The sequence below is a fragment of the Coregonus clupeaformis genome, chromosome 3 (genome assembly GCF_020615455.1).
Source record: "Coregonus clupeaformis isolate EN_2021a chromosome 3, ASM2061545v1, whole genome shotgun sequence".
NCBI classification, from domain to species: Eukaryota; Metazoa; Chordata; class Actinopteri; order Salmoniformes; family Salmonidae; genus Coregonus; species Coregonus clupeaformis.
This window is the reverse complement of record NC_059194.1, coordinates 44,378,172-44,391,356: the sequence shown is the minus strand read 5'-3', so window position 1 is coordinate 44,391,356 and position 13,185 is coordinate 44,378,172. Positions and strand designations below refer to the sequence as shown.

The following is a 13,185-nucleotide window of genomic DNA, read 5'->3' as shown; positions in this document are numbered from 1 at the left end:
GAGGGAGATTATCAGTGGTCTTGTATGTCTTCCATTTCCTAATAATTGCTCCCACAGTTGATTTCTTCAAACCAAGCTGCTTACCTATTGCAGATTCAGTCTTCCCAGCCTGGTGCAGGTCTACAGTTTTGTTTCTGGTGTCCTTTGACAGCTCTTTGGTCTTGGCCATAGTGGAGTTTGGAGTGTGACTGTTTGAGGTTGTGGACAGGTGTCTTTTATACTGATAACAAGTTCAAACAGGTGCCATTAATACAGGTAACGAGTGGAGGACAGAGGAGCCTCTTAAAGAAGAAGTTACAGGTCTGTGAGAGCCAGAAATCTTGCTTGGTTGTAGGTGACCAAATACTTATTTTCCACCATAATTTGCAAATAAATTCATAAAAAATCCTACAATGTGATTTTCTGGGAAAAAAAATCTCAATTTGTCTGTCATAGTTGACGTGTACCTATGATGAAAATTACAGGCCTCTCTCATCTTTTTAAGTGGGAGAACTTGCACAATTGGTGGCTGACTAAATACTTTTTTCCCCCACTGTAGCAGGGGGTGTAAAGCCATAAGACATACATTATTCCAGCAACAGACTATGATCGATAATGTCAAAAGCCGCACTGAAGTCTAACAAAACAGCCCCCACAATCTTTTTATCATCAATTTCTCTCAGCCAATCATCAGTCATTTGTGTCAGTGCTGTGCTTGTTGAATTACCTTCCCTAAAACGTGCTGAAAGTCTGTTGTCAAATTGTTTACTGTAAAATAGCATTTTATCTGGTCAAACACAATTTTTTAAAAAAGTTTACTAAGGGTTGGTAACAGGCTGATTGGTTGGCTATTTGAGCCAGTAAAAGGGGCTTACTATTCTTAGGTAGGGGAATAACTTTTGCTTCCCTCTAGGCCTGAGGGCACACACTTTCTAGTAGGCTTAAATTGAAGATATGGCAAATAGGAGTGGCAATATTGTCCGCTATTATCCTCATTAATTTTCCATCCAAGTTGTCAGACCCCGGTGGCTTGTCATTGTTGATTCACAATAAGATTTTTTTCACCTCTTCTTACTTTACGGAATTCAAAATTACAATGTTTGTCTTTCAAAATCTGGTCAGATATACACTACCATTCAAAAGTTTGGGGTCACTTAGAAATGTCCTTGTTTTCGAAAGAAAAGCAATTTTTTGTCCATTAAAATAACATCAAATTGATCAGAAATACAGTGTAGACATTGTTAATGTTGTAAATCTAAAAAAAAATCTCTAATGAATAATATGGCAGCTTCATTAAATAGTACCCGCAAAACACCAGTCTCAACGTCAACAATGAAGAGGCGACTCCGGGATGCTGACCTTCTAGGCGGAGTTGCAAAGAAAAAGCCATATCTCAGACTGGCCAATAAAAATAAAAGATTAAGATGGGAAAAAGAACACAGACACTGGACTTTGTACGATATCTTCAGTTTCTTGGCAATTTTTCACATGGAAGAGCCTTAATTTCTCAGAATAAGAATAGACTGACGAGTTTCAGAAGAAAGTTTTGTTTCTGGCTGTTTTGAGCCTGTAATCGAACCCACAATTGCTGATGCTCCAGATACTCAACTAGTCTCAAGAAGGCCAGTTTTATTGCTTCTTTAATCAGCACAACAGTTTTCAGCTGTGCTAACATAATTGCAAAAGGGTTTTCTAATGATCAATTAGCCTTTTAAAATGATAAACTTGGATTACATTGGAACACAGGACTGATAGTTGCTGCATCTGTACGCCTATGTAGATATTCCATTAAAAATCAGCCGTTTCCAGCCACAATAGCCATTTACAACATTAACAATGTCTACACTGTATTTCTGATCAATTTGATGTTTTTTTATTTTTATAATGGCTTTTCTTTTGGAAACAAGGACATTTCTAAGTGACCCCAAACTTTTGAACGGTAGTGTACTTGGATGTGTAGTGTCAGTGTTTGTTGCTGGCATGTCATGCCTAAGTTTGCTAATCTTGCAAATGAAAATATTATTAAAGTAGTTAGCAATATCAGTGGGTTTCGTGATGAATGAGCTATCTGATTCAATGAATGATGGAGCCTTTTTGCCTTTTTGGCCAAAATTTCATTAAGGTGCTCCAAAGCTTTTTACTATCATTCATTATGTCATTGATCTTTGTTTCATAGTATAGTTTCTTCTTCTTTTTATTCAGTTTAGTCACATGGTTTCTCAATTTGCAATACGTTTGCCAATCGGTTTTACAGCCAGACCTATTTGCCATCGCTTTTGCCTCATCCCTCTCAACCATACAGTTTTTCAATTCCTCATCAATCCACAGGGATTTAACGGTTTTTAGTAACTGGGAAAAGCAATTTCATTAATGTGTCAAGTGCAGCGTCTGGTTTCTGGTCATTACACACCACAGACCAACAAATATTATTCACGTCAGCAACATAGGAATCACTACAAAACGTATTGTATGACCTCTTATACACAATATTAGGCCCAGCCTTTGGAAATCTGGTTTTCCTAGATATGGCTACTATATTGTGATCACTACATTCAATGGATTTGGATACTCCTTTCAAACACATTTATGCAGCATTAGTAAAGATATGATCAATACATGTTGACAATTTCATTCCTGTACTGTTTGTAACTTCCCTGGTAGGTTGATTGATAACCTGAGCCAGGATTCAGGCACAAGTTACAGTTTGAAGCTTTCTGTTAAATGGCCAGCCTGATGAAAGCCAGTCAATATTTAAATCACCCAGAAAGTTCACCTCTCTATTGATATCACATATGTGATAAAGCATTTCACACATGTTATCCAGATACTGTGACGATCCCGGCTGTCTGAGTCGGGTTCTGTCTGGTGACTAGTGTTCCTGCTCGTAATCTCCAGTTTCCCGAGGGTTCGGGAACGCTCCGGGGAGCGCTCTGGTTTTCCGCACCTGCATCCCATCAGCAATCTGCACACCTGGTCCTGATCATCACCCTTCTTAGGCTCTGGCCCAACATCCAGTTCCTGCCGGATCGTTAGCCATGAACAGTATGTTTGTCAGCGTATCAGTCTCTGAGCCAGTAGTGTTAGTTTTGTTGTTTTGCACCTTTTTGACTTGCTGTGTACTGACCTCCGTTTTGTTCTGTCTGCAGTCTCTCACCCGGAACCTTCACCCAACCTCTGCCTGATGGTCGGCGGCTGCCGAGCCAGTACCGGACCAACCACTGCACCCTCAACAACCCATCCACGCCACCCGCTCTGTTCCCTGGATTATTCAGCCTCACTCGGAATCTATTAATAAACACTCACCTTTGTCTCAACGTACCTTGTCCTGGTCTGCTTCTGGGTTCTGGCTTAGTTAACCGTGACAGATACTGACTGTTAGCACTTGGTGGTCTATAGCAGCTTCCCACCAGAATGGGCTTTAGGTGAGGCAGGTTAACCTGTAGCCATATTACTTCTACAGTATTTAACATGAGACCGCAACACCGCCCCCATTGGCATTTCTGTCTTTTCTGTAAATGTTATAACCTAATAATACTGTGAAAGGATCCAGGAACCCAAATGATTTGGGTGGATCCCATCCTCCTTATAATATGAGCTTTGTTTGCAGAAGGTATCAAAATTGTCAATAAATGTTACACCCACAGAGCTGCAATAGTCTCGTAGCCAGTAATGGAGGGCTAAAAGTCTGCTGAACCGTTCAATGCCACGATTTAGGGAGGGCAGAGGGCCAGATATTATAGGGCGTTCGTTGGTGTCAAGTAGTGACCCAATCAGTTCTTTAAAATCCATCTTCAGCTGTTGTGAGCTGCCCTTCATAATGTAATTTGACCCCACATGAACCATGACAGTATCAGCCCCCTGTGACTGACTCACAGCCTGAGGAATCAACCTGGTGATATCCTGAACTTTTGCCCCAGGTACAGATATATGCCTCACCATCGAACTCCCTATCACAATCGCCGGAATGATCCGGCCTCTGCCGTGTCTCGAAGCAGATTGCGAGGCCAGAGCCACAGAACTCACCTGAGAAGAGGGCTGCTGAGACGCCGGCTGCGTGCAGGCCACAATCGCCAAAGGGACAGAGCTCTAATCCAGAGAGCATGGGCCAGCGGAGGAGGGCTGTGGTGGTCCAGGCTGTGCCCAGGCAGTTGATTGACTAGGACAGGGAGAGGTAGCTGGAGGGTCATCCACAGCCATGGAGGGAACACCCAAGGTCCCGGCAGAGGACAGCTGGTAAAGGGGCTCAAAGTGATTTGAAAGTCTTAAATCCGGACGCGGAGGAAGAATTCAGGCGCGCAGAGAGCGATTATTCTCCTTCTTTCTGGTTCTGACACACATCCATTTACGCTCACCTGGAGTCAAACAGTGAGCAGCCATTTTCTGGTTCAAGCTAGTAGAGGGGTGCAGTGGCTGAAATTGACCATAGTCCAGGAAGGTCCCACTATGATCCTCTAGGATGTTTTGATAGGAAGCATTGAAAGATGCCGATAGTCTCATATAATCCTTATTCAGTCACTTGGTCAGATTTTTAATTTCTTCATGAAGAGTAATAATCCATTCTTTAGCTGCATCAAGTTCAATAAATTTTTCATAAATGAAGGTATCCATCGGATCTTTCCCCGTGACAACAACGAACATGTCACATGTTATACATTTATTAGCTCAGGAGTCCCCAGCAGATTCAAATGAGTTTTCACTGCTGCACGCCGACAGTCCAAGGGAACCAACATTTCCCGGCTCTGCCGGGGACTTAGGTGCTCCCTCCATGGCCGCGGACGCCCCCACCAGCCCCCCACACAACTGTGGTGATGTCTGGGTCGGTTATCAGTGGCAGGTCGCCTGCTGTTCCTTTCTACGCACCGGCCCGGCTGCGTGTTTGTGTTCGGTGTAGCCTCTCAGAGCTGTGTCAGGCCTGTCCCCAGTGTCTGTAGTCGTGGGGGATACAAAACGTACAATTACATCATTTACTAGCCAACAATTGGAGTCACACTCATACGCTGGAAATTAGCACTTTCCTTTAGTAGTTTTATAGAGAGCGTTGTATGAGTTGATCTCTTCATAGCCTGGCTCGGTTGTTGGTATCCAGGTACTAAAGCGTGAAAGGGTGAAAAAAGTTTAATGAAAAAAGTTGAGCGAGGAAAAAACTACGACGTTGGTAAATGTGTTAAATGTAGAGTTTTGATTAAACGGTTATTAAAAGTTAAAAAGTTAAAAAGAAATGAAAGATTAGCATTATTTAGGCACATGCCAGCTTCCTTAGATTAACTAACTGGCGTTTTGCAGAAATTAAGATACACAAACTAATATTATAATAGAGAAAAAATATGTGGATTCATATCCAGCATCTTATTGATGTTTTGGGAGAATCTGTTAAGTGCATGCTGAGAGAAACAGGCACAGTGTGGAAGAACTGTCTGTGTGCCTGTTGAGTGACAGGCGGCGGCCGGGCAGGGCTTTGTGTGTGGCCGAGGCAGCCGCAGGAGTGAGAGAGAGGACTCTATCGGAGGCTGAGGTAAAGCGAAGCCTAATCACAACAATTATTATCTGGGTGATTTTTTTCAGCCTGTCTTGTTTGAGCATTGTAGAGAAGAGTGTTGCAGTGAAATATTGTTATGCACAGATTGTTATGTACGATAATGTTTTTTGTCGCACGGTGCTCCTGAAATAAAACTCAAGGTCACACAACAACACATATTGATTGCATGTTTGGTCACACTTTAGAGCCCTAGTTACGGACAAAACTGAATTATGCGCTGATGTCTGGCACGCAATCATCATGTAAAAAAATTTATCCTACTCAAATATTTGGTAAACAGAAATAAGGAAAACATTTTTGAAAACCTCATAATATTCTCCATCGAACTATATAGAAACTGCATTTCTTATGTTTCGGATTCATTTGGGTCTGATACAGATCCGACCCAACTTGGACCTGTGTCTCTCTCATCTCTGACATATTTTGTGTCAGATCTGGTCAACCTTTCCCTTTGTAATCCGTGATTGTCTGTAGACCCTGCCACATACATCTCATGTTGAGCCATTGAATTGCAACTCCACTTTGTCTCTGTATTGATGTTTTGCCTGTTTGATTGCCTTACGGGGGGAATTATTACACTGCTTGTATTCAACCATATTCCCAGTCACCTTGCCTTGGTTAATTGCGTTGGTTCGCACTTTCAGTTTTGCGTGAATGCTGCCATCTAGCCACAGTTTTTGGTTTGGGTAGGTTTGAATAGTCACAGTGGGAACAACATCCCCTACACACTTCCTGATGAACTCAGTCACCGTGTCCGTGTATACGTCAATGTTATTCTCAGAGGCAACCAGGAACATATCCCAGTCCGCGTGATCAAAACAATCTTGAAGCATGGGTTCTGATTGGTCTGACCAGTGTTGAATAGACCTTAGCACGGGTACTTCCTGTTTGAGTTTCTGCCTATAGGAAGGGAGGACCAAAATTAAATAGTCATCTGATTTGCCGAAGGGAGAGCGGGGGAGGGCCTTGTAGCCAGTAACAATGGTTGTAATTGTTACTGGCTACAAGGCCCTACAGAGAATGTGTACTACAGAGAATGTGTTGATAGAACTTCGGTAGTGTTTTCCTCAAATTTGCTTTGTTAAAATCCCCAGTTACAATAAATGCGGCCTCAAGATATGTGGTTTCCAGTTTGCACAAAGTCCAGTGTAGTTCCTTGAGGGCCGTCGTGGTATCGGCTTGAGGGGGAATGTACACGGCTGTTACTATAACTGAAGATAATTATCTTGGGAGGTAATACGGTTGACATTTGATAGTGAGATATTCTAGGTCAGGTGGACAAAAGGACTTGAGTTCCTGTAAATTATTACAATCACACCATGAGTAGTTAATCATGAAACATACACCACCGCCTTTCTTCTTCCCAGAGAGTTCTTTATTCCTGTCTGCTCTATGTACTGAGAACCCGGCTGGCTGTATGGACGGGGACAGTATATCCGGAGAGTGCCATGATTCCGTGAAACAGAGTATGTTACAATCTAACTGACATCTCTCCATTTTTTTGTCAATGAGTATTGCTGCAAACAACTGACTAGGTCTCTTGTCTGTACTGTCCTTTACTGTGTTTACAGTCTCTGTAGTAACACTCAGAATCTCCTCATATTTCTCATCTGTCTCAGTCACGTTATGCAATGATTTGCCTTTCCCTTGCTTTGACATGCACAGCAAAATGATTGTCCAGCCCACACTTTTTATACTGCTTTCCAAAAGCTGGGCATTTATTTTTATTCCTCTCATGTGTTTTCCCACAGGATATGCCTGAGATTTCATATTGGTCCTTTTCTTTCTTCGCTCTATGTTTCATTGCATGTACTTCCTCAACTGTATTACCTTAAAAAAATGTACTGTTCTCACGTGACCACTCAGCAGCTCTACATATCCCTATATCTGAATATTTGTCTAATGTCAGGTTATGCTCTCTTAGCAGTCTCTCACTAATAAGGGAGTTGACAACTGTGTGTTACTGAGACAGCTGCCACACAAATAAAATCTGTGGGATTGGACTAAGACGTACGAACAGGTGTTCCTCAAGATCAAAGACACCATTGACAAACCACCAGTACTGAAGTACTATGACCCTGAAAATGAACTGACACTACAGTTAACACTTTTTGGCTTGCCTAGATACAGTGAGGGAAAAGAGTATTTGATACCCTACTGATTTTGTATGTTTGCCTACTGACAAAGAAATGATCAGTCTATAATTTTAATGGTAGGTTTATTTGAACAGTGAGAGACAGAATAACAACAAAATAATCCAGAAAAACGCATGTCAAAAATGTTATAAATTGATTTGCATTTTAATGAGGGAAATAAGAATTTGACCCCCTCTCAATCAGAAAGATTTCTGGCTCCCAGGTGTCTTTTATACAAGTAACGAGCTGAGATTAGGAGCACACTCTTAAAGGGAGTGCTCCTAATCTCAGTTTGTTACCTGTATAAAAGACACCTGTCCACAGAAGAAATCAATCAATCAGATTCCAAACTCTCCACCATGGCCAAGACCAAAGAGCTCTCCAAGGATGTCAGGGACAAGATTGTAGACCTACACAAGGCTGGAATGGGCTACAAGACCATCGCCAAGCAGCTTGGTGAGAAGGTGACAACAGTTGGTGCGATTATTCGCAAATGGAAGAAACACAAAAGAACTGTCAATCTCCCTCGGCCTGGGGCTCCATGCAAGATCTCACCTCTCCCGCAAGGTCCCACTGCTCAAGAAAGCACATATACAGGCCCGTCTGAAGTTTGCCAATGAACATCTGAATGATTCAGAGGAGAACTGGGTGAAAGTGTTGTGGTCAGATGAGACCAAAATTGAGCTCTTTAGCATCAACTCAACTCACCGTGTTTGGAGGAGGAGGAATGCTGCCTATGACTCCCATGTAATTAGCCTAACTTTAGTATCATCCTAAGCAAACTACTGACACTTTTGTGTCATTTCAATAAACGTTTTCAGCAGCCTCACGTGTCGTTATTTACATACTTTGCTGTCACAACAACAAATTATTTTCATGACACTTATTCTGCCACTCTAATTTGTTACCCAACCTGCTAACACTGACAGTAAAGCTAGTAAAGCTGTCACATTTTACATTTGTCACTGTTTGTTTACAGCTAGCTTTTTCACCTGTTACAGAGCTGATGTTAGCTGGCTGGTTAGTGAGAGAAGTTCATCTCGATCTACAGTAATTTGCTTGTCTTAGATATGTCACGTAACTACTTCCAGTATTTCCCTACCCTTGAATGGTCTAGGTATTTAGAAAACTTGATTATTTTTGGCTTTCTTATATATACTTTTAACTTTCCGGAGACCAGATGGGGAGACAACCCTACCAAATGGCCCAAAGTAGCCTATGGCGATATCTACACCTATTTGATGGAATCTCTAGGTTTGCATATATATCCAAATGCAGAATAATATTATAGCTGTTATTTGGATTGATACTGCTCACTAGTCCTTACTACAAGCTGACTACAGCAAGCTTTACGCAATACACATAGCTTGTTAGATACAAACAAGTGTTAGCGACTTACCAGCGATGAACCGCTTGAACACTGGATGTATCGAATAACCGGAGTCCACAGCTTTCCATCATCATCGCGGCGTAATATAGGCTGAAATCATGTGGTTCGTCTAACCTGGTCCTTCTTCTTCTTTTCTTCTATGATATCATGGCGGTCCGCAAACAAACGTTTAAAGTGCATGCCGCCACCTACTCTGCTGGAATGTACGATCAATCATGTTCTGCCCAATTCTGTACTACCATGAAAATACAATTCAAAACCAAATTAATCCTTAACTTCTACCAGCAGCAAGAGAGTCACCAGCAGCAAGAGCGACATCATTGATATACACAGAGAATAGAGTCGGCCCGAGAACTGAAATTGAAGTTGAAAAGTCAAAAGTCTTGGCCAGGTCAATGAAGACGGCTGCACAGTACTGTCTTTTATCGATTGCGGTTATTATATCATTTAGGACCTTGAGTGTGGCTGAGGTGCACCCATAACTAGCTCGGAAACCAGATTGCATAGCGGAGAAGGTATGGTGGGATTCGAAATGGTCGGTGATCTGTTTGTTAACTTGGCTTTCAAATAGTTTCGAAAGGCAGGGCAGGATGGATATAGGTTTGTAACAGTTTGGATCTAGAGTGTCACCCCCTTTGAAGAGGGGGATGACCGCGGCAGCTTTCCAATCTCTGGGGATCTCAGACGATACAAAATAGAGGTTGAACAGGCTAGTAATAGGGGTTGCGACAATTTCTGCGGCTAATTTTAGAAAGAAATGGTCCAGATTGTCTAGCCCAGCTGATTTGTAGGGGTCCAATATCTCTGATCCTCTCTAGCCTCTCTCTGTACCTGGCATCCACCAAATGCTGCACTGTGTTCTCCCCCACAATTACAGCACTTAACCTTCATATTGCTTCCACATTCACCTTAATCATGTGCCCCTCCACACATGGCACATCTTTTCTTTCCTTTACACTGAGCAGCCACATGTCCCATTCTTTGGCATTTAAAACACTGCAGTGCATATGGGACAAATTCTCTAATATTGAAACTAAGGAATCCTATCATCTGTGGACATAGATATTGGGACCCCAGTGATGACTGTGGCAATCTAGCATAAGCACCAGGGACATGGCTTTTAATCTTATTGCCATTAAGCTTTTCCATTTTCAGAATCTTCTCTTGCTGAGCCTGGCTACCACACAATATTAACAATCTACCATTTCCAATGAACCAAGCTCATTTCACTTCACCTACCTCTTTCTCTATGGCATTAGTTAGTCGGATAGGTTGTAAGTGAGGCCCTGTAGTCTCATCAAACACTATCACCACTTTCCACTCTAACACATCATTACTCTTGCTTCCTACCTTGGCCCTCTTTATGCTTTCTTTACTAGATGCTCCACTGCTTTCTGTATCATGATCCCTCTTCTTCCTATGTCTTTCCACTACCGACCATTCCGGTCAACCTGGTCCTTGGGCAGTTGATAAAACTTAATTTGGTGTTCTTTTCTCCTGCTCTTGTTCAAACAAAACGTTACACAACAGCTTTTCACTATCTTAAAAGTTGGGTTAGTTGAAGAAAGTCCGTTGGAATCGGCTCTTTGGCTGATAATCATGACGTACATTCCATGCGATAATCTGTTCATGCAAATAATTTGACATTTAGAAAGTGTTTTTAGGTAATTTGTTGATTAAGACGACATGGAAGTATGTTATAAAAGGACCTGAGAAGATCTCTAGGGTCAACTACCACTCTGCTTCGTTCTAGTATCTTTTCTCCCCACAGAATTTAATTGAGTATCTGCTCCGAGATTTCCGTTCTGGGTTTCAGAGATAAAATATGTTATGAGGTCGTAGTCAGGTTGTATACTGGTTGTATAAGGAAGTTTTGCTAACATCTGTGTAGCAACCAGATAACCAAAATGTTATATCCTTCCCAAGACATCTTGAAAGCGAAAAATGTGTCTATACCTGGTTGTACTGGACCAGTTGGTTGTAATCTGGGAATATGATGTCTTCTCAGACAGAATTAAGACATCACATGCCAAATTTTGCCCGCTGGCCTTGTGTATGAATGTACTGTGTGTGCTTACGTATGTGCATTTGCATGTGTGGTGGTGTCTGGGGATTGGAAACGGAAAGCTGGGGGTTGTTTCAAAGGGCCAGTGTGCAGCAGTTTTTGAGGAAAAATAAATGTCACGGCTGGCTGGCTACAGTTTCCTGGGTGCTGGCTGTGGCCGCCTGGCTCTTAATTTAGCGTGTCTGATCAGAGCCTGAGTGACAGTGTGGGGAGGGCAGGAGCTGTAGGAGGTTCAGAGGGTAAGGAGAGTTCTGGGCCTGGGTCCTTATGCCCCATTGAAGGTTTATGGTGCTGCTCCTCCCTGTGTGTGCAATGCTGGACAGGATTAGAGACAGACGGCTTTAGAGACACACTCCCACACTCCTCCTCTCATTCTCCTCTGGTAGCTCACTCTCTCTCCTGCTGTCCTTTTGTAATTTTCTCCTTCTAGTTGTCTTCTTCTTCAGACAGGCAGCCGACTCTTTTCTGTTTTCTTTGGTTCTCTTCTCTTCTCTCCTCTTCTCTCCTGTTCTCTCCTGTTCTTTTCTCTTCTTTACTCTTCTCCTGTCAGTCGAACCTCAAATGTCTTTTTAGATTATTATTTTGTTGTGTGCGTTATTATCTGGCTTGTTTTCCCTCTTGCTTTTTGTATGAAAGACTTTATTCACATGTTTTAATGCAGGCATTATGATAACAAACAGCTCCAAGATGCCAATTATCCCTACTTCTAAGTACATTTCATGTAAATAGGGGATATTATCCATATACTGTGCATTCGGAAATTATTCAGACCCCTTGACTTTTTCTACTTTGTTACGTTACAGCCTTATTCTAAAATGTATTTCCTCATCAATCTACACACAATACCCCATAACAAAACAAAAACAGGTTTTTAGATTTGTTTTGCAAATGTATTACAAATATAGAACTTCAATATCACATTTACGTATGTATTCAGACCCTTTACTCAGTACTTTGTTGAAGCACCTTTGGTTACAGCCTTGAGTCTTCTTGGGTATGACACTACAAGCTTGGTACACCTGTATTTTGGGAGTTTCTCCCATTCTTCATCTTAAGCTCTGTCAGGATGGATGGGGAGTGTCGCTGCACAGCTATTTTCAGGTCTCTCTAGAGATGTTAGATATGGTTCAAGTCCGGGCTCTGGCTGGTCCACTCAAGGACATTCAGAGACTTGTCCCGAAGCCACTCCTGCGTTAGCTTGCCTGTGTGATTAGAGTCCTTGTCCTGTTGGAAGGTGAACCTTCTGAGGTACTGAGCGCTCTGGAGCAGGTTTTTATCAAGGATCTCTCTGTACTTTGATCCGTTCATCTTTCCCTCGATTATGACTAGTCTCCCAGACACTGCCGCTGAAAAACATCCCCACAGCATGATGCTGCCACCACCATGCTTCACTGTAGGGATGGTGCCAGGTTTCCTCCAGACGTGATACTTGGAATTCAGGCCAAAGAGTTCAATCTTGGTTTCATCAGACCAGAAAATCTTGTTTCTCATGGTCTGAGAGTCTTTAGGTGCCTTTTGGCAAACTCTAAGCAGGCTGTTATGTGCCTTTTACTGAGGAGTGGCTTCCGTCTGGTCACTCTACCATAAAGGCCTGATTGGTGGATTGCTGCAGAGATGGTTGTCCTTCTGGAAGGTTCTCCCATCTCCAAAGAGGAAATCTGGAGCTCTGTCATAGTGACCTCCCTGACCAAGGCCCTTCTCCCCCAATTGCTCAGTTTGGCCGGGCGGCCAGCTCTAGGAAGCGTCTTGGTGTTCCAAACTTCTTCCATTTAAGAATGGTGGAGGCCATAGTGTTCCTGGGGACCTTAAATGTTGCAGACATTTTTTGGAACCCTTCCCCAGATCTGTGCCTTGACACAATCTGTCTCGGAGCTCTACGGACAATTCCTTCGACCTCATGGCTTGGTTTTTGCTCTGACATGCATTTTCAACTGTGGGACATTATATAGACAGGTGTGTGCCTTTCCAAATCATATCCAATGCCAAGAGTGTGCTAAGCTGTCATCAAGGCAAAGGGTGGCTATTTGAAGAATCTCAAATATAAAATATATTTTGATTTGTTTAACACTTTTTTGCTTAC

The 13,185-nt window shown here is 42.4% G+C and overlaps 1 protein-coding gene across 1 annotated transcript in view; it reads left to right on the top strand.

The window, feature by feature from the left end:
* The window catches only part of LOC121579071 (protein kinase C-binding protein NELL1-like), a 519,122-nt gene that overhangs the window by 124,258 nt on the left and 381,679 nt on the right, over window positions 1-13,185 (top strand). The window lies entirely within an intron of this gene.